This window comes from Lissotriton vulgaris, chromosome 3_1, assembly GCF_964263255.1.
Source record: "Lissotriton vulgaris chromosome 3_1, aLisVul1.2, whole genome shotgun sequence".
Taxonomy (NCBI): domain Eukaryota; kingdom Metazoa; phylum Chordata; class Amphibia; order Caudata; family Salamandridae; genus Lissotriton; species Lissotriton vulgaris.
Window position 1 is genome coordinate 808,709,259 of NC_141689.1, and position 18,976 is coordinate 808,728,234.

Below are 18,976 nucleotides of genomic sequence, written 5' to 3' on the forward strand. Positions count from 1 at the left end.
TACCCTTCACGGATCTGTTATCTACAAGAAACACGACAGTCCTATGAGATCATTTGAATACAGCAGCCGCATTCTCAAGAGGGTCTTAATTTCATGTGTTTCTCTCTTTAATAGGCAATGATGTACATTGCATCCATTTGATTTTGGAACTGACTCTATAACTTGAAACTTGAGCTGGCTTATGCTATGACCCTTGCCCACAAAATATTTTGCAACAGAATATTTTTACACGTTTTAAGGAATATTTCTTTTATGTTCCTACAATCTTGTTTTCACCACTTCTTCAGTTTTCTTAGAAAACAGACATGGTTACAGATATATATAATTAGTAGCATGAACGGTAAATTAGCATAGATTTTGAACACTTTTCTTGGATAGGGGTGTCCTATTTTATTTCCCAAAGTTATGTCGATGAGGTGGGCACAGTTTCTACAAGGTCTGGATACTCTTATTCCCTTTCCTCTCATGCAAGTGATATATTTTTCTCTTCTTATTAAGGTTGCGACTCTGTATATATGAACATTTGCTTTTCTTTGAAGATATTGTTCAAATGCTTCCCTGGTTAGAGCATAGGCCAGTGTTTCATGTTCATCTTGATAAATTAAGTGACTTTCTGTAGAAACCTTCCACACAAAACAGGTATTTTTCCTTGTTTTTAAATGTCAATAATTGTTCTCTAGGTATTGTCCTCACTTTCTCATCCTCTTTTCTATTACATCAGTCAGGTAACCTAAATGTTCAAAATTTCCTAACATTAGGATCATTTGTTGTTTGCACTACTTTTGATCGCTCACAATTCTCTTCACCCTCATGAGTTGGCTAATGGGAACGTTGTCTTACAAAGATTTTTGATGAAAATTTGAATAATGCAGCAAGTTGTTTTGATCAATAATCTTCATAAAAAAGTGTAGTCTTTGAGGAGGTGCTTGGAATAATAATGGTGACACCTAGAAACCATATTTCGCTTCCATCAATAAAACTAGCTACCATTACGCTTGGATGAACATTTTGTAGATCTTGAATGTGTTAGATACCAAAACTTTGTATTGCCTCACCACATAATCAACATGTCTCTTATAACTCACATATGCATTACTGGACTTCTTTTCTATCAGTGTTTAGACCACTTTGATCGTGGAGAATCCGGGGTTTCGCTGCTCTCTGCTGGCACTATGAGTCGGAAGCTTGTTTCCGGTCCAGGGAAGGCATGGCTTGGCAGTTTGGGCTGGACTGTTCCCATGAGGCACAGGGTCGGACTGATTTGCATATAGCCATGTCTGAACTGGGGTGGCAGAGTGGGCTAAAGAACGGTGATGGATTAAACCCAGATCTTTTGACTGGGTGTGAGTATTTGATTGGTTCAGATGCTCCGTCCATTACCAGCCCCTTTTGTACCACTTTTGGCCGCCATAAGTGTGGCAGGGTATGCTCAGACGTGAGTCCCTTGCTCACTTTGCCACTGGATTCAAGCAGCCGGGCTGAAGACGGCTGGAATGCCAGAAACCGGACCTCGGATGCTTGTTTCCGGTCCAGGGAAGGCATGGCTTGGCAGTTCGGGCTGGACTGTTCCCATGAGGCACAGGGTCAGACTGATTTGCATATAGCCATGTCTGAACTGGGGTGGCAGAGTGGGCTAAAGAACGGTGATGGATTAAACCCAGATCTTTTGACTGGGTGTGAGTATTTGATTGGTTCAGATGCTCTGCCATTACCACCCCCTTTTGTACCACTTTTGGCCGCCATAAGTGTGGCAGGGTATGCTCAGACGTGAGTCCCTTGCTCACTTTGCCACTGGATTCAAGCAAGCCGGGCTGAAGACGGCTGGAATGCCAGAAACCGGTCCTCGGAAGCTTGTTTCCAGTCCAGGGAAGGCATGGCTTGGCAGTTCGGGCTAGACTGTTCCCATGAGGCACAGGGTCAGACTGATTTGCATATAGCCATGTCTGAACTGGGGTGGCAGAGTGGGCTAAAGAACGGTGATGGATTAAACTCAGATCTTTTGACTGGGTGTGAGTATTTGATTGATTCAGATGCTCCGTCCATTACCACCCCCTTTTGTACGGCACTGTGGCTAAATCTGCATGAGTCACATGCTCATGACTGCCCCAGCCCACCTTTGGCTTGGTCTGTGCTCAGGAGTATTGGACTCATTGTGCGATATCACAGCTTACATCAAAAATTACATCAATAACATTACTATTGCCAATACACTTGACATCACCAAGTGCATCAACCACAAATTATCTCAATTACACCACCTAGTGTGGCCACAGAGTGTTCTGATAGATATGGATTCCTGGCTACCTTTTGGAGTGAGTGTACTTTATTTTATGGGGATGTGTTGTGTGAGGTTCAAAGATGTGCTTCAAACAAGACGTCTGTCAACAGCTGAAGCTGGAGGCCTCGTTCATGTTTTCATTTCAAATATATCCTACCCTGAACACCAAGCATGAAATGTAGGATGGGGATCAGCGGCCTGCCCATCTATTATATAATGCTATGTGAACAAATACCTTGCTCTTGATATCTCTGAAAATTGAGGATCAGGTGAGCACAGGACATCGCCAGCAGTGGCGGCTAGCACGGACTGGGGGTGGCGAGGTGGGGGGGTTAATGGGTGTAAAAAAAAGGAAAAGAAACATACCTTTCCTTTGCGTCTCTCCCCCTTGTCGGGCTGGAACAGGAAGCAACCAGGCTGTCCTAAGTCAATCACAACTCTATTGGCCTGAGCACTGTGGTTCAGCGCTCAGACAGGCAGTGGGAGCCTGGGCATGTTTCCACCCAGGCTGTAATACAGCCTGGGAGGAGAACATGCAAAGCGTGCATGACTCTTTGGCTTGCCCAAGACGGCTAGCCAAACAGTCATGCACACTTACAGAGTTCCACCACTCCTCCCTCTCCTCCTCTGTCATCAGAGCAGCCCCGCCTCACCGCCCCTCCCAGGCTGCAAGGCTGCTGAAGCAGGAACAAATAAAATGATAACTTTGTGTTATTATCATTTTATTTCTCCCTTGTTTTTCTGCGGCAAAGCAGTGGGGCGGCGCTCCTTTGCCTTAGGAGGAGCCGCCAGAGTTTTTTTTTAGGAAGGGTGAGTGGAGGCTAGTAGGGTGCAGGCAGGCGTGGGGGAATGGATGTTTGAAAGAATCCAGCCTGTTCCTTTTACTCATAAAATAAAATGGGAAACAATCACTAAGAGTCTTTCATCAAGAATGGGGAACTGGTAAAAGCAGAAAAGGTTACTAAAACCTGTAATAGTCTGTGTTCAAATAAAACCTGTATGAGTCAGTATTCAAAAAGAGGGGGGTTAAATTATAAAAATGTATGCAAGAAAAATAAAAAAATACCAATACTTTATTAGTTGTGCCTCCCACTATTTATTCTGGCTTAACTACCTCTATTCTTTCATGAGCTAGCACCAGCCTCTTGACCTCCCGCTTCATTTTGAAGTGGGGGAACCATCTAGTTTCTGACAACAGAGCCTCACATAGCTCCACTGTATGAAATATCGCGCCAGCAGGCTGTCCACGCCAGGTCTGCAGAAGCAACACCACCCCACTGCCGAACTTGTTTATGGGGGCTGTTTAATGCAGTTTATGCTTGTTCGTGGCCCCCACGCAAGACAAAGCTTTCACAATTAGGAATGAAGCTCACTCGCATGTGGCAGTCTGCCATTGATATTTTTTATTTGGGCTTCAGAAACAAACTCCTGCTGCAAGGGTTTATTTCTGGAAGAAATCAGCCCACATCACTAAGAAAAGGTAGACCAGTTGGCATTGCAGCTCTGCCGAACGTGCACCCGCTGTATCAGCTGGACTATTGGCGATTTGTCTGGGGAGTTGCTGCAGGCCTGGTAGAAGCAGGGGCTCCGCCTCTCTAGCAAATATAGTAAACCAGCCTTAACTAGGCCCTACGTCTTGTTTTCCCAACATTTATTTTGTACAGTAGTGGTGTGTTTGTTAATACAACTCACAGCTTCACTAAGTTTAATAGTTTATTTAGACAGTTAAGTCCGTTAAATTCCTGGTGCAAAGCGAAGATAGTGCAAACATAGATACATCTAAATAAAAAATCTGCAGATACCCATCTCATTATATAATTCAATCAGTGCTGTGTGAGACTTTACCAAAGCGACATATGCAAACTTAACTAGATTGAGATCAAATCTTGTGCAAATTAGCAATTGAACAAACTGTTCATGTAAAAAACTGCATTGATAGCATGAATTTCATTGTGAGTTCAGTCTATCTTGTACAACATGAAAGCGAGAAGCCTCGTATGGGTACTGAGTTTGAGGTGCAGTAGTGTTTCGTCCGCTTCTATGATCTTAGCTGGAGGGGATTGCACCACTGCAAGTTGATTAAGTTAAAATGAAAAGGACTGTACTTCATCAAATGCAAAAAAAGAACACCCTCAAATATTTTCAAAAAGAGGGTTTATCTTGGCGAGCGAGATTTGAGAATAAAGTTCAAGTTGGGCCAAATAATTACGGACTGCCTTTTTATTTCTAAATTTTAGCAGGTGTCAACTGTTCAAAGGCAAAACATAGTAGTAGTGTCCAACCTCTCGTAGAATCCTGCCGGTTTCCGAGAATAATTTGCCAAACGGTGCTAGTTCCTTTAGAATAACTATGGTATAGATGCACAAAAGAGCCTCCTTGAATGTTCTTGTCCCATGCTGCACAAAGATTGGCCCTAAATACCTTTGTCTCTGTTGTATTAGGCTTACACAACAGCATACAATGTGGGCAAGCGATTCAGAGTGGTATTGACATCTGTCCCTGAGCCCAGCTCTTCCAGTGTGCTCTGTATTCCCTTATAGGCATTATTAGGATATACTCAAAAGCGTATTTTCCACTAGCTGCTCTAAGGTATGGTTGACAGAGGAAGGCTTCATGTGATGCTCCTCCACACCTCTGAGGTTTTTTGCTCGATTTATGTCCAGTTCCCTTGTGATCTTCCTGGCGTGTGCCTTAAATGTATTCTTTAGTTGTGCTTTCGTGATTGGGAGGTCTGCCAAGTGCGTTGGATCCATAATTAGCGATGATTTAGCTGAGTCAAGGTATTACGCTCAAGTGCTTTTCTTATCTGAAAACACAGCCTTAAGGGCACCCTGCAGATACTCAGGATTGGCCCAGGTCACCAGGAAGTAGAGTTTGATTATATATTTTTTACACTTTATATCCATGTTTACTCTATTGAATTCTAATGGGATTATGGTGCGCAGAGTGTTATTTGCATGCTGAATATTTTCTTGTACGAGGCTATGTGTCAGCGCTCCAATGTCTCAGTTAACCTTCCTGGGTAAGGAAGGTGGCCAACATTTATTGAAGGCACTAATTTGGCCCTGATGACTCTTTGAATTGCCTCAGCACAGTGACTGTTCAATTTGTGATATAATTTTGGTAGGACGTACATAGTTTTTGCACCTTTTCCTGCTAGTGCCCTCGCCTGCAATGTCTGTTTTCCTGGATCCATCAGCCAAACTCCAAAATAATTGTATTTGGAATCTGTATCTATTTTTTTATGGGCTGAGTTGACAATTGAGCTGGGTTTTTTTTCTCCTTTGACCAAAGATCAGGACTTTTGCTTTTTCAGCGTTCACCAGGAAAGAAGTGTGTGTACTGTATGGATGTAGTATGTCCAGGGCCCTCCTCATCCCAATGTGAATCTGATCCATCAGCACCAGGTCGTTTGTGTATTGTATTATTGGAAGGTTCTTCTGGCCCAATATGGGTGGGAAAATGTTGCCTTTGAATAGTTCTTCCCCAAAGATCTGCTCTATACAGATTGAATATTGTAGGGGCAAGTACGCATCCCTGCTTGAGTCCTCTGTTGGTGAGGATCCCTGCGTGGCATGTGGTGGTGTCACCTTGCTCCTCACCCAGGTGCATGTGTATAGCGATGTTCTTGCTGCAAGCAGTTGTCTCAGTATGCCCTATCCTGCCAGTTTTATCCATAGGATGTTACAGTCAATACAGTCAAATGCTGCACTGTAGTCTACAAAGCAGGCATACAAAGGAGGAGTATTTTTTTGCTGGCTTCAGAGCTCAGGTAAATGAGGGCAATAACATTATCCATGGTAGAGGCGTTGGGTCTAAACCCTGTCTGGTAGTTCAAAATGATTCTATTATTGTTTATCCATTGCTCTCATTCTTGTAGAAGCACTTTGGTAAATGTTTTGCCATCCACTTCCAGTAGGGTAGGGCTATAAGCCTGTAATTTTTCCTGTTAAGTGGGATCCCCCTTTTTGTGCATTGGATGGAGGATCGAGCCCTTCCAAGCTTCTGGTTTGATAAATGTGGCAAGACATTAATCAAACAGATTAAGCATCAGTGGTGCCCAAATGGTTCAATCTTATTTAAAGATTATCCTGGGTAGGCCATTACGTCCTAGGGCCCCATCTGTCTGGGTACTTTTCAATATCTTCAAGTAACATCTGACATTCATCCAAGTCTTCTAAGGAGTTCTTCAGCCGGACCGTATGGAGAGACTATGTTTTATCTGAGTCTATATTTAATTTCTTTTACATGCATCTCCCATAGAGAGGCCGGTACAACATTCTTTTTGCTGCACGTTTTATTTACTAGGCCATTTATATATCCCCAAAATTCTCTGAACTTACTGGTTGATAACATGGTGTATATCTGTTTCCATTGTTCCTGAATTTGTTGTTTTAGGCTCTATGCAATTTTTCCATCTTCTTTACTAACCTCTTTCCTTTTACTTTCTGTGACGGCGGTCCTTTCTTTTCTATGTTGTTGTTCTGCGCATCAACACATCCTTTTGCTCTTTAGAAGCTTCCTGGTCTTAGAGAGTAGGAGAGTCGAGGCGACCAAGCTCTTTCGGGCACTACTTGCTGTTTTCTACATTTGTGAGGCACTAATGACACGTGGAGCTAGTCTGGCAATGAGGAACATTTCTTTACCATTTTTGCTTCGTGTTCCCATGTTCGGGTTGTAAGAGTTTTTTTCCAGCCTTCGTAGCTATTCATGTAGACTGAACCCCATTTAATTAGTTTTGTCAGAGGGCCTACGTTTGTTTTAAGCGTTCAACCAGCGGGGTTGTGGTTTTTGTGAACCTTTGCACCTATGTTGTTTTCTATGATGATAGGATAATGTCGCTTTCACTCCTTCGTTGTACTTGGTAGGTTGTGCACCTTTTTAATAACTTCTTACTTAAGAAGATGTAATCCAAGGTTGATATGCCTTCATAAGTGTGGATGGATATGCTCCCCTTGGACACGTCTAGGGGCCGGGACTCAAGATCGAATTCACTAAGACAAGCTTGTAAAATCATTCTTTGTTGGCCTCCTTGTGTTATTTCAAATTGGTTTAGTTTTCTGATATTGAAAGCGCCAGCCGCCATTATACACTGGTTCCCTGGATACTCGTAATGAAATTCCTTTCTGGAATCGTCTTCCCCTTGCTATCAAGAACTGTACCTCCCTGATGTCATTTAGGAAATCAGTAAAGACATGGCTCTTCAACCTCCGCTAAATCCAGCTCCAGCGACACCAGGACAAGGTCTCTTTTTTCAGCGCCAAGACGCCCAAGGGCATACACGCGCTTTACAAAACCACAAATCAAATCAAAACAAATTTATTCGTTTAGTGATGCTCTTCACCTTAGCAAATTTTGTATGTCTAAGAGGATTCACGTACAAGTTTATCAGCAATATTGAGTACATTTATGTTGACTGCCTGTATATCCCAGGAGTTTTTGGTCCATTTTCTGACTTTCACTTGCAGATCTATTTTCAAATATATTGCAAGGTCGTCCATTGATCATCCAAACAGATTTTGTTTTGTGTGCAGGTATATAGATAGTTTGAAACCATGGAAGTGGAATGGGGATAGCCAACCATGTTTCTTGCATGCATAGAATATTGCCTGTATTTAAAAATTCCAGTGTCTTGTCATCTGTCATATGGCAAGGTAGGCCGGCCACATTCCAATTAATTACCTTAAGGGCGCTTTTTATAGGGTTATTTGTTCCTACCTATAGAGTTTAAGTGCCTGTAGTCACGAGAGCTATGGCGAGACAGGCCCAGTCCAATTGTTCTGGATATGTATGTTTTACTTGCTCCTCTGTCTTGAGATTTTGGCTCCTGCTGTTAGACAATTGAACTTTGACCTTACTCCCCCCAAGTGAGGAGATTTTTTTGGGGGTTCCTCTTGAGATTGTACTTGCTTCTTTGTGGCTCCAACTTGTATTCTGCCTCCCTGATAGCACATGTGGAAATTTTACTTTAACTAGTTTGTTGATTGATGCCCCACTCTTTGAATTGCTTGCTTTTTTGTAGAATGTTCTGAGCATTGGAATTATCAGTCCACTAAGTAAATGTGGATTCTCTTTGGCTGATCCCTGGGTAGCACTTAAATTTCACTGAAGTTAGATGTGACCTGGTAAGATAGGATAGAGAGGGTATGTTATGTAATAGGTGTAGTCCATGTCTTTCAGTGGAAGATGGGGTAGATCTTCAGAGCCTCTGATCTTATTTTGTCTATGTTGTCCTCCTGTTTTTTCCGCTTGCTCGATGTTGATGATTTTGCTTCTTTTTGTATGTTACTAAATTGTTTATTTTTTACTTGTTGGCATTGTGTGCGTTGCGCAATTTCTTTTTTTTGCCTCCCCGACAGTTGTGTTGTAGCCGCCTCTGGTTCGGCCTCATTTGATTGCTTGGCTCACTTTGTCTTATGAATGTATTTTGTCGCACTCCTGTTATAGTTGGCCTGTGCTAGGTGCTGGTCGTGCTCGAACTCTTCATCACAAAGTTGTGGTTGGGTAAGAAGTTTAGTGCATAGATCGCAGTGCTTCTCACTGCAGGTTTCTTTTATTTTTTGTGCTAGTTCTCCACTTCCATTTTCCAGCAGTTCCTTCTCCTTCCTAGTTCCTATCACTTGTTGAGTGGTAGTCTTCTTGCTCTGCAACGAGTAAGGCAGGGTCCAGCATCGGACAAGCCGCATGTATGGAGGTCGTGCTGTCCCCCGATGACATCACAGGGAGGCAGGCTGGGCCGCGCACAATTGTGATGCAGGGGCCTCACCTCCCTCCCGTATTGGTGGGTGTGTGCATGACTCGGAAGTGAAAGGAATCACTTCTGGGGAACGCATAGGCAGACGCCAGCAATCTGGTTATAACCGGCTCCCGGATCCAAATTGCCATAAAAAGCTGGGTAGCGGCGAGATTGGCCTTTTTGCTCGCCGCCCCCACAGCTGACACTGATCATAGCTCCTCCGACCTCGCTAGGAGTCCTCATCATTTTTCTTTTTTGTTTTTCAGGTCAGTGATCCCAGTAGGCAGGTGGCAGGCAGCTGGAGTTTCGGTTTCGATCAAGGGCAACTTTCTTCTTTTATTCTGCAGGTTCAGCACGGAAAGAAGAAAGCTTGCAGGGGCGCAGAGGATCAGCAGCTGGAAGAAGGACACCAGAAGGACACCTGCAGGCAGCTGAGAGCAGTGTTTTCTGTTTTCTTTCAACTGCAGGCTCACAAGGGTGAATAAGGTCACAACGCCTCTTGGGGTCTCCAGCGCTTGAGTTGTTCCAAGGGCACACAGACAGACCTGCAATTCCAGCGCTTCTGGGAGCCACGCGGGTTTGAAAATACTCATCTGACCCACTGGATTTGCTGGTGGGCGTGGCTCTGGTTGCATGGGTGCTTGTCGCCAGTCATGTGCCCCCTATGTTTGTGAGGTAAGGGTTGGGGCAGTGTCCAAGGCTAAGTAGCACTGTGTGAGTGTATTAGTGACTAGTATTAGTCAATGTGGGCTGCACCAAGGGAGCATAAGCTTTGTTGGGTGGCACTATTAAGCTGGTGTACTTATGGCATATCTGTACACACGTGTGACAAGCATTTTTGCTGTTTATAGTTCTATGGCCCGTAAGGCAAAGCGGGGCGAGCAGCGTTCCCGCATGGAGAATCTCATGGAAGCAAGGATGCGTAAGATGGTAGATATGGAGGGCAGATTGAAAAAGGTTGATGAAATGGACCAAGCCATTGCTGACTTAAGGGATAAGGTTGATGGGCATGAAGAGGCCGAGGGCAGGCATAGAAGACCCGGGGTGGTCCCCAAGGCAGCATTCCCTCCCATGCCCAAAAAGAGTAGATCCAGGAAGGGGGGGCGCCGAGAGCATGGAGTGAATGGACCCATTGAGCCGGTGGCCCCTATGCCAGTCCCGCTGGCAGCAGGCAGGGATGGGCAGCCAGGGCCAGCTGGGGGAAGTACTCCGCCAGGCAGTAGTGGGGGTGATACTCTGTCAGGAACAGGGGGCAACCGGGACCATCAGGTATCAGCCCACAGGCCCCATGCATCCCTACAGTGGGGGCCCGCGCTGGAGTTCTTCCGGTTCAGCCGGATTCGTTAGCCAATTTAGCAGTGGTCCTCCCCTGCCTAGAGAAAGTGGGAGACTGGTCCCCGGCAGCTGGGATGTCTGGCAGTGGGGAGAACATTCTGGATAAGGCCAGGACGATATTGGCTCAGTTAGACGGGCATCAGGTGGCAAGCCAGGCAAAGGGCAGGGAGCTCCATCCCCAGGCTCTCCAGTGAATGGGGCAGCTCCCCCTGGGGCCATTAAAGAATAGCTGGTTGTAAGCACAGGAGTGACAGCTGCAAAAGAGAAGCCAGTGGAACCAGTAGGGGTAGCTGCAACAGGTAAGTGGCAGACACTGTCAGTGTTAGGTGTGGGTGAAGCACGCACACCAAGGGAAAAGCTGGCAAGACATGTGACACAGGAAATGAAAGAAATAATTTGGAAAGGGAGTTATGTCAATATGTTTTTGTTGCTGCAGGATGAAACCGAAAGGGAGGAGGCCAAGAAAAAGAAGGATTGGAGGCTTCCAAAGGAATGGGCAAGTGAATTGCAGAAATATAGGATTGAGTAGTCTTTGATTAATTGGGTAAGGGGCTTCTCAGTCTATATGATATTCATGGCTGATGGTTTCCAAGCCTAACAGCAGAAATGGCATGGTACCAGAGCAGGATCACTGGGGCACACGACAAATATATGGGGATAGGATGGAAGGGATATGATAAGGACTTTAGGATAGCAAAGGCTTCTGATCCTGCCCTCACAAGGGATCAAATTGACATGATTTTGTGGTTAGACCACTTGGGGCACGGGGCACAAGACAGTGCGAAGGGCCAGTCCTTTCGGTCATTCCCCCCAGCTGGCTGCAGCGGCGGGGGGAAAGGGAACATGTTGGGATTTCAACAGACGTACATTCACCAGGTCAGCAGGCATGTGTAAATTCAAGCACTCATGCTCTGTGGCAATACCTCCCACCCAAATCGAAATGTTTTAAGAAGTCAAAGGATAGGTGGAAAGAAGCAGAAATGATGATATTTCACTTACTAAAGCCCATTCCCCCATAATAACGAGTGCCTTGATTCGTGGTTAAATAGATATAATTGTCCTTCATCTGCCAGGTAGTTATTAGAAAGTTTCAGAGATGGTTTCAGAATTCCCGCACCAGACTATGTAGGGGCACTCAAATGCAAGAATCAGCTGTCAGTGAGGGCAAATCCAGGGGCGGCAGCAGCAAAAATTGAGAAGGAGCTGCGCTTGAGCAGAGTGGTTGGCCCAGTTGACAGCATTCCAGTAAAAAAAATGTGTCTGTCCTCCACTGGGGGTGGTTCCTAAAAAAGAACTGGGGGAATTCAGGTTGATTCATAACTATCAGCTCCTAGGGGTCAATCTCTGAATGACTCCATTGTTGATGAGCTGTGCACAGTCAGGTACTCATCCTTTTATCAGGCTGTTGAGATGCTCAGGGGTTTGGGCCGTGGTGCACTTTTGGCAAAATCAGACATTGATTCAGCTTTCCGCTTGTTGCCAGTCCACCCTTTAGATTTCCATCTTCTGGGTTTCCAATTCCAGGGGAAGTGCTGTATGGATAAATGACTGCCTATGGGGTGCTCGGTCTCTTGTGCTTACTTAAAAAAATTCAGTTCCTTTTTGGAATGGGTGTTTAGAAAGGTGACGGGGCACCAGTATGTGTTGCATTACCTTGATGACTTCTTCTTCCTCGGCCTATCAGGCTCTCTAGAGTGTGTGTGGGCACTGCAGGAATTCTACACGCTCATGCAGGTTTTTGGGGAACCACTGGCACAAGGTAAGACGGTCGGGCCCTCTAAAGTGATTGAATTTTTAGGGAGAGAGTTAGACTCAGCCCAAGGTTGCTCATGGATGCCCAAATAGAAGATCACAAAGTTCTGGTCAGCTTTACAGCAATGCTTGGCAAAAGAGAAGGTTGCACTGCAGCAGCAGCAACAGACCATGGGTCAGTTAAATTTTGCTTTGAGGGTCATCCCTATGGCACGACCATTCTCACGATCCATTGCACAAGCCATGTCAGGTCTCAAGGAAAAACACCATCACACAAGGTTGACCGGCGAGGTTAAGCAGGATATGAAGATTTGGATAACATTCCTGCATGGCTTCAATGGCACAGTACTATGGCCCGGCCCGCTCACACCTTCCGCATTGTTAGGTTAAATGACTGACCCTGCAGGTAGTGAGGGTTTTGGAGCTATACTAGGTACTGAGTGGGTTGTTCAACGCTGGCTGGCATGGTGGGTACAAAGCGGGTTAACTTTGAAACATTGGGTTTTTGAAGCTGTTCTCCATCTTTGTGGCATTGACGGTTTGGCCAGAGCGTCTGAGGTGTTGTGTTCTGGTCAGACAACATATCGGTGGTAGAATGCATCAATCAGCAAGCAGCAAGGTGAAAAATAATCCTACATCTGTTGAGAGAAATAATTCTGTTGTGCATGAAACTGTATATGCAATTTAGGGCTAAGCATGTACTAGGGGTTTTAAATAACGCTGCTGATGGACTCTCTCGCTTTAAGATCAGGTATTCAGGTTGCATCTCCCAGGAGTGGTGGAGAACCCGACTCCTTTCCCAGAACGGCTTTGGCAGCTTGGTGCCCCCATTTAACGGACCTCGTGGCAGCTAGCCTAGCACCCAGAACCCGGAGGGCATATGAAGGAGCATTTTGGGCTTACTGCAACTTCTTGGGGAAGGAATGGGGGGAGAAGTGGCAAGACACAGGGGCAGTTTTCTCTTACCTGGGGGCACTAAAAGATATGGGGCGCTCAGTGGCAGCAGCAAGGGGACATGTAACGGCTATCTCCTTCTTTGCTGAAGCAGGGGATGGGAGGGACCCCACTAATAATTTCACAGTGAATAAAGCCTTATAGGGATGGCAGCGCCTCCAAGGCTCGCAGCCGGACCCAAGGCGGCCAATAGGTGTTAATACCATGGCCGCAATACTTGGGGTTCTGGGCCAGGTTTGCAACAATGAGGCAGAAGCTTTCTTGTTCAGTGCCTCCTTTTCCCTGACATTTTAGGGCGCCTTTAGAAATGGGGAACTGGTGGCAAAAGAAAAGCAGGATTGGCAGGGGGGACTACAAGCCAGCCATGTCAGGATACATGGGGACCCATTGTTTATATCAATCCAGAGATCCAAGGCCGATCAGGAGGCTCGGGGAGAAGGGGTGGTGCTGCAAAGGGCACAGAGGAGCCATTGCTGCCCTATCAACAACTTAGAGGCCTTCTTGGCATGCAGGCCCAAGTGTGTAGGGGGACCATTGTTAATTCACATGGATGTTACGCCACTCACAAGATTTCAATTTAAAAAGGTCATGATATGGCAGTGCAGAAGGCAGGTTTGGACCCTAGCAGATTTGGAACGCACTCTTTCAGAATAGGGGCCGCCACTGAATCAGCGGCAAGGGGTTTCACTAAGAGCGAAGTGCAGAGGATTGGCAGGTGGTACTCTAATTGCTACAAGCGCTATGTGAGGCTGCATATGCTATAAGTTTGCACAGATGGTTTTGCTGGTGGTATGTTCTTTCTGTTCATTTTGCAGTTTCTCAAGCCTGTCACGCAGGAAGGAAACTGGCGACGGCACAAAAACAGTCTGGATCTACATGGGAACAGGTGCACGCCTTGGACCAGGAAGCACACAGTGTGTGGCTCATTCGTCATTCGTATGTGAAGCGTTTACACACATTTTTTGTTTCAAGCAATTACGAGAGGAGGGCAAGGCAGGCTGGTTTTAGTGTATCCTTCAATGGGCAGGGTGGACTGTGCTTTGACAATTTCAGGGGCCTGGTGTTAGATCTGCTGGACAGGGAGAGGGCTTGCCCTAGGATTTTTACCCTGCACTTGGGAGGGATGATCTGGTACATTTGGGTAGACAAGGTCCGGTTGAAACACTAATCACTGAACTGGGTTGATTGGCACAGTTATGTCCTGGCACAGTCGCATATGATCCCGAGATTTCAATGGTGGGAGGGAGAGTCTGTGAGGGTGTTGAATCACTCTGTGAAAAGGATCAATAACAACATGGGTGGGCTTTTCCAATCTCCACATTTACAGACGATCGCTCATGGGTGCATCAGGGGGGAGCCGTTCTTCTTAAAAGATGGAGTCCACTTGTCCATATTGGGCAATGAGCTTTTCATGGAGAACCGTCTTGCTTGGTTAGTTTGGTCAAGGGACAGGGCATGACCTTTGATGGAGCATTAGGTGCAGGCATGATAGTAGGGCAACAATGCAGGCCTGTGGCGGTAAGGTCATGATTGGTGAGCTTAAATTTAAGGTCCTAAGTGAGCAGCACCATTCTTTAATGGGGACGCTCAAGGGGGAAGGACAAGTGGCGTCTCATGAAACTCCAGAGGCAGTTACAGCCAGTTGGCTGGAGGGGTGCAGGGGAGGGGAACTACGCTTTCCAGTAGGCTGGTTGGCCACCCCGCACGTGCACAAGGGTGCAAGTAAACTGCACATAGCTGCAAGGGCATCTCATTGAGATAATCTGCGGGTAGTAGGGAGTGTTCGGGGGGAAGTACCCTCCCGGTGAATGGGCCCCCCTTGCGCATTGGCACTCCAGTTGGGGTGTGGGCATAGTTTGATCAGGATCTGGGGTCAGTCATTGACCTTGCCGTAGGTTCAAATAGGGATATGCAGAAAGATAATGTTATTTGATTGGTGAATGTTTAGATTAGGATATGAATCTCTATGTATTAGAATTATGTTAAGGATAGCAAACAAGACATATGTACCTATCAATGTAACGGACTGGACTTTCTGCGTATTGTGTCTCTGGAAAACGAATGGGTCCCTGCAAAAGGATGCAACCCTGACAGGGAAATAGACTTGTTTGAAAGACAATGAAAACCGGGAACAGTGTTATTTGCTACAGAAGGGCATGTAAACTCTAGATAAACAATGACGTAATAAAAATCATAACAGCTGTAATGTACATGAATATATATTTTTTTGTTATTCTCTTTGTATTTTTAGGTAGAAAAATATATATATATATGTATACTTTACCTATAGAAATCACGAATAGATGAATAAATATACACTCCCAATGATAGAGAACAAATTAGAACACATATACATATATATTCAGACAGTCAATACGGTTAATATAGCTTAGATGAATATCTCTTCAACAAGAATTCAATACAATAAACCAGGTCATTTACTGTTACAACTTACTCACTTTCGGTGTATTGTGTACATAAAGTATATATAATGTTTTGGAATATTTAATTGTAATAAATACAGCCGGGATTAATGATCCCTAATTCAATTAAACCCCTTGTGATAATTAAGTTGTTGCCCTAGGGGTAAACGGGGGAGGGCAACTTTGGCACCGGGAAGGGGGCCATCATCTAGGGCTGTAAGTCAAAGGAAGAGGGGGTCTAGGCTGTACCTGGACATATTGTTTTGTGGGTTAGTTTGCATTGTTTTATCAATGTTGTTAGTGGATCCAGAAGTGAGGTTAGTTTCTCGATTATCGCCTCACTTGTGTTGTCTGCTGTTATAGTGCTATTCTTACTCTTGTTTAATGTGTGTTCTATTTTAATGTTAAGTGCGTCAATCTTCTTGTCAATTGATAGCACACTCTGCACGAGAATGTGTGTCATCTCCACTTGTATTTCCAATTTGTGTGATTGCCAGGTAATTGCTTTTATTGCCGCTAGCAGGGAAGCATTTATAATGTTTATGATATGTTCGGGCACTTCCTCACTTGCCAAGATCTGAATCGGTGAATGGCTATCCACATGTACTAGGCCTGTCTTAATTTCTATGCTTTGTGGTTTGTTTTTGCCAACCATGTCAGCTAGGGTCGATCCCGCTGATTGATGCCATTGCTCTTATTTGTCAATGCAACTCATGTCTGAAAGAGGCCATCGCCTGTTGAAAGGAGCATGTACCGGACCGATTTGTGCAAATGGAAAAGCTTATTGTATACCCACCATTGACGATAGTTATCCATATTTAAATTAACCATCTGTACTTTAACAGGAGAAATTTAAGCTCTGACTGGTATAGTGTGATGTTATAAAGCCTGATATGGAGGGGACGTTCTTAAAAGTTCCTGGGAATCGTAAATTGTGTTTGAACCAGGAAAATGACTATGAATACTGCTATTTTGGATCACCAAAAGTTCACAAACATACGAAAAAAAGTGTTTATGTAGTTACATAACTGCCATACACCACCTAAGCACACCCCTGAATGAATGCACTGATACCGATAACAAAAGGGTCAGTATGTATATCACAGCATTATACCATGTCCCAGAAATCATACTGATCAACAACAAACTACAAGGTCACTGTGACACAAATCATCATCCTCATTGACGGCCTATTCAAAGAGCAGCTAGTTGATTCTTGCAAATGTTTACCAAGCTCTACAGTTTGAAATGGTGAGAAAATATGTATTACGTTTTATTGATTTTTGTGCCCTGCTTGATGACTGGCTATCACACTTAAGGAGATGAGTTTGCTTCTTGTGCCGCTCCAGCAATATTCCAAGGTGACGGATCTGCTAACTTTTATTTATTTTATGCTGATGAAGCAGCATGTATGTCGACATGGGTTGCATGGGTCAAAGCTGAAACCACTCTCTTTCAAGAATATTGAATTTACTCTACTGCTAGTACTTTCTAATGAAATTTGCCTCATACCACTTCTCCTGTTACTATTCCCCTTTTTAATTAGAAAAAGCAAATAAAAACATAATCCTTGCACAAGATGTTATTTCTCTTAGCCACCTGTGTTGCTGCAAAGTTTTCTCTCAAAAACGTCGCATAATTTCTGTGACTACTACGATTAATAGCATAGTTCGCAAAGCTTTCTTCAATTGTATTTTCATGTTTTTTTGACAGAGTTTTATATAGTGCGAACTTGACCCGAAGTATCAGGTATCAGACCGCTTTACAGAGCACCAGTTGCGTTACATGAGGATACATTGGGCCTCATTTATGAAAAGTGGCGCATCGCTGCGTGAAAACAGCGATGCGTCACTTTTCACTGCGCCCTCCTTGCAAGACCAATGATGTGTCATATTTACAGTATGACGCATCATGGCGCAAGGAGTTACAGATACGTCAGTATTTCTGACGTATCTGTATGGCGCAAAAGTAACGCATTGCTGGAATGTGTCACAAAAGTGACGCAACTCCAACAATGTGTACTTTCACATGGGGCAAACCCCATGTGAAAGGGCCTGCGTCAGTCTTACGCCTGCTGTGAAGCAGGCGTAAGAAATTGACGCATTTGTGTCCTAGAAGTGGCGCAGTGAAATTATGAACCAAAAACGTAGAAATAACGTTTGTGACACAGTATGTGACAAGGTTTCAAAATAAAGTTTTTGTGTCCAAAAAAGCGACCACTCTCATTTTTCACAATACATAACATCTATGTAGTTATAGAATGCCAGTTTCAGCCGTTCACTTTTCTTAGTTGACAACTAAGAAAAGTGAAGTGCTGAAACTGGCAAAAACTTTATTTTGAAACCTTGTCACATACTGTGTCACAAACGTTATTTCTATGTTTTTGGTTCATAATTTCTCTTGGGACACATTACACAACTGTAAATAACTTTTGATATTTAGTGTAATAATTGCTTTCATTGTATATTTAAACTTAAATACAGTTTTTGAAAAACGCAAATCTGTGTCTTTTGGCTGTTTGCTCTATTTGACATCTCACCTAAACCCTGCCTATGCATGTGAATGTTCGCCTCTTCTCGATTCTATTAGTAAGTATCTTCTACTCGGGAGCCATTGTTTTTCTTATAATACAATCAAGTGTGAAAGCATGGATGAATGCAGGGTGCATCCCTGCATCATGGTGGTACATATTTGACCCCAAGAGAAGTCCTGTTGTCACTTGTAGGTCACAAATGACAGCCTATATGTAATGATTTGGGACACATGTGGAACGCCGAAGAGTGGGATTCCGTACTATCTGTGACACACAGAACTGGCATTTCGAATCAGTGACACCCTAAACAGCCTCTCCGTACAGAGGTGAAGCATCCACCATCTATCATCAAATTATGAAATCGATAGCACTACATGTCGCACTTTCACTTGTCTGAGTGATGTGCTAGTAAAACATGCAACAATCATCTTGCACATGATGCCTGGGCTGTACAGGAGCCTACCACCTGTGATGTCCAGGCACCAGAAACGTGACTACAACACACCAAATGTAGGTTCCACGATGCCCCTGGTGCATTTGTGGGCCGCATTGTACTGCCTCTGGGCCTATGTGTTTGGGGCTCGGAGGGGTGCCATCATCCAAGCGCAGAGTGCACATTCTTGATCGCCTGTGACAGTGCTGAGAGACATGAGTCAATAGTTTGTTCTGCATGATGTGTTGGCAGGCTCACTGGTACATTGGTGTGTGATATGTGTGACTTTGCTGTGCTCATGTGAAGAAATTGTCAACAATGGTGTTCCTACGGGCTATTCCTGCTGCAGCTGCAGAGGGGTGTGGTCCACCTTTATCTTCCTCATCCCTGTCCGGTGCATCTGGCACTTATATCCAAGGGGCATTGGTGCGTACACATATGTTGTGCAACACGCAACATGCAACAATCATCTTGCACACGATGCCTAGGCTGTACAGCAGCCTACAGATTGTTTTAGCCTTCACTTCACAAA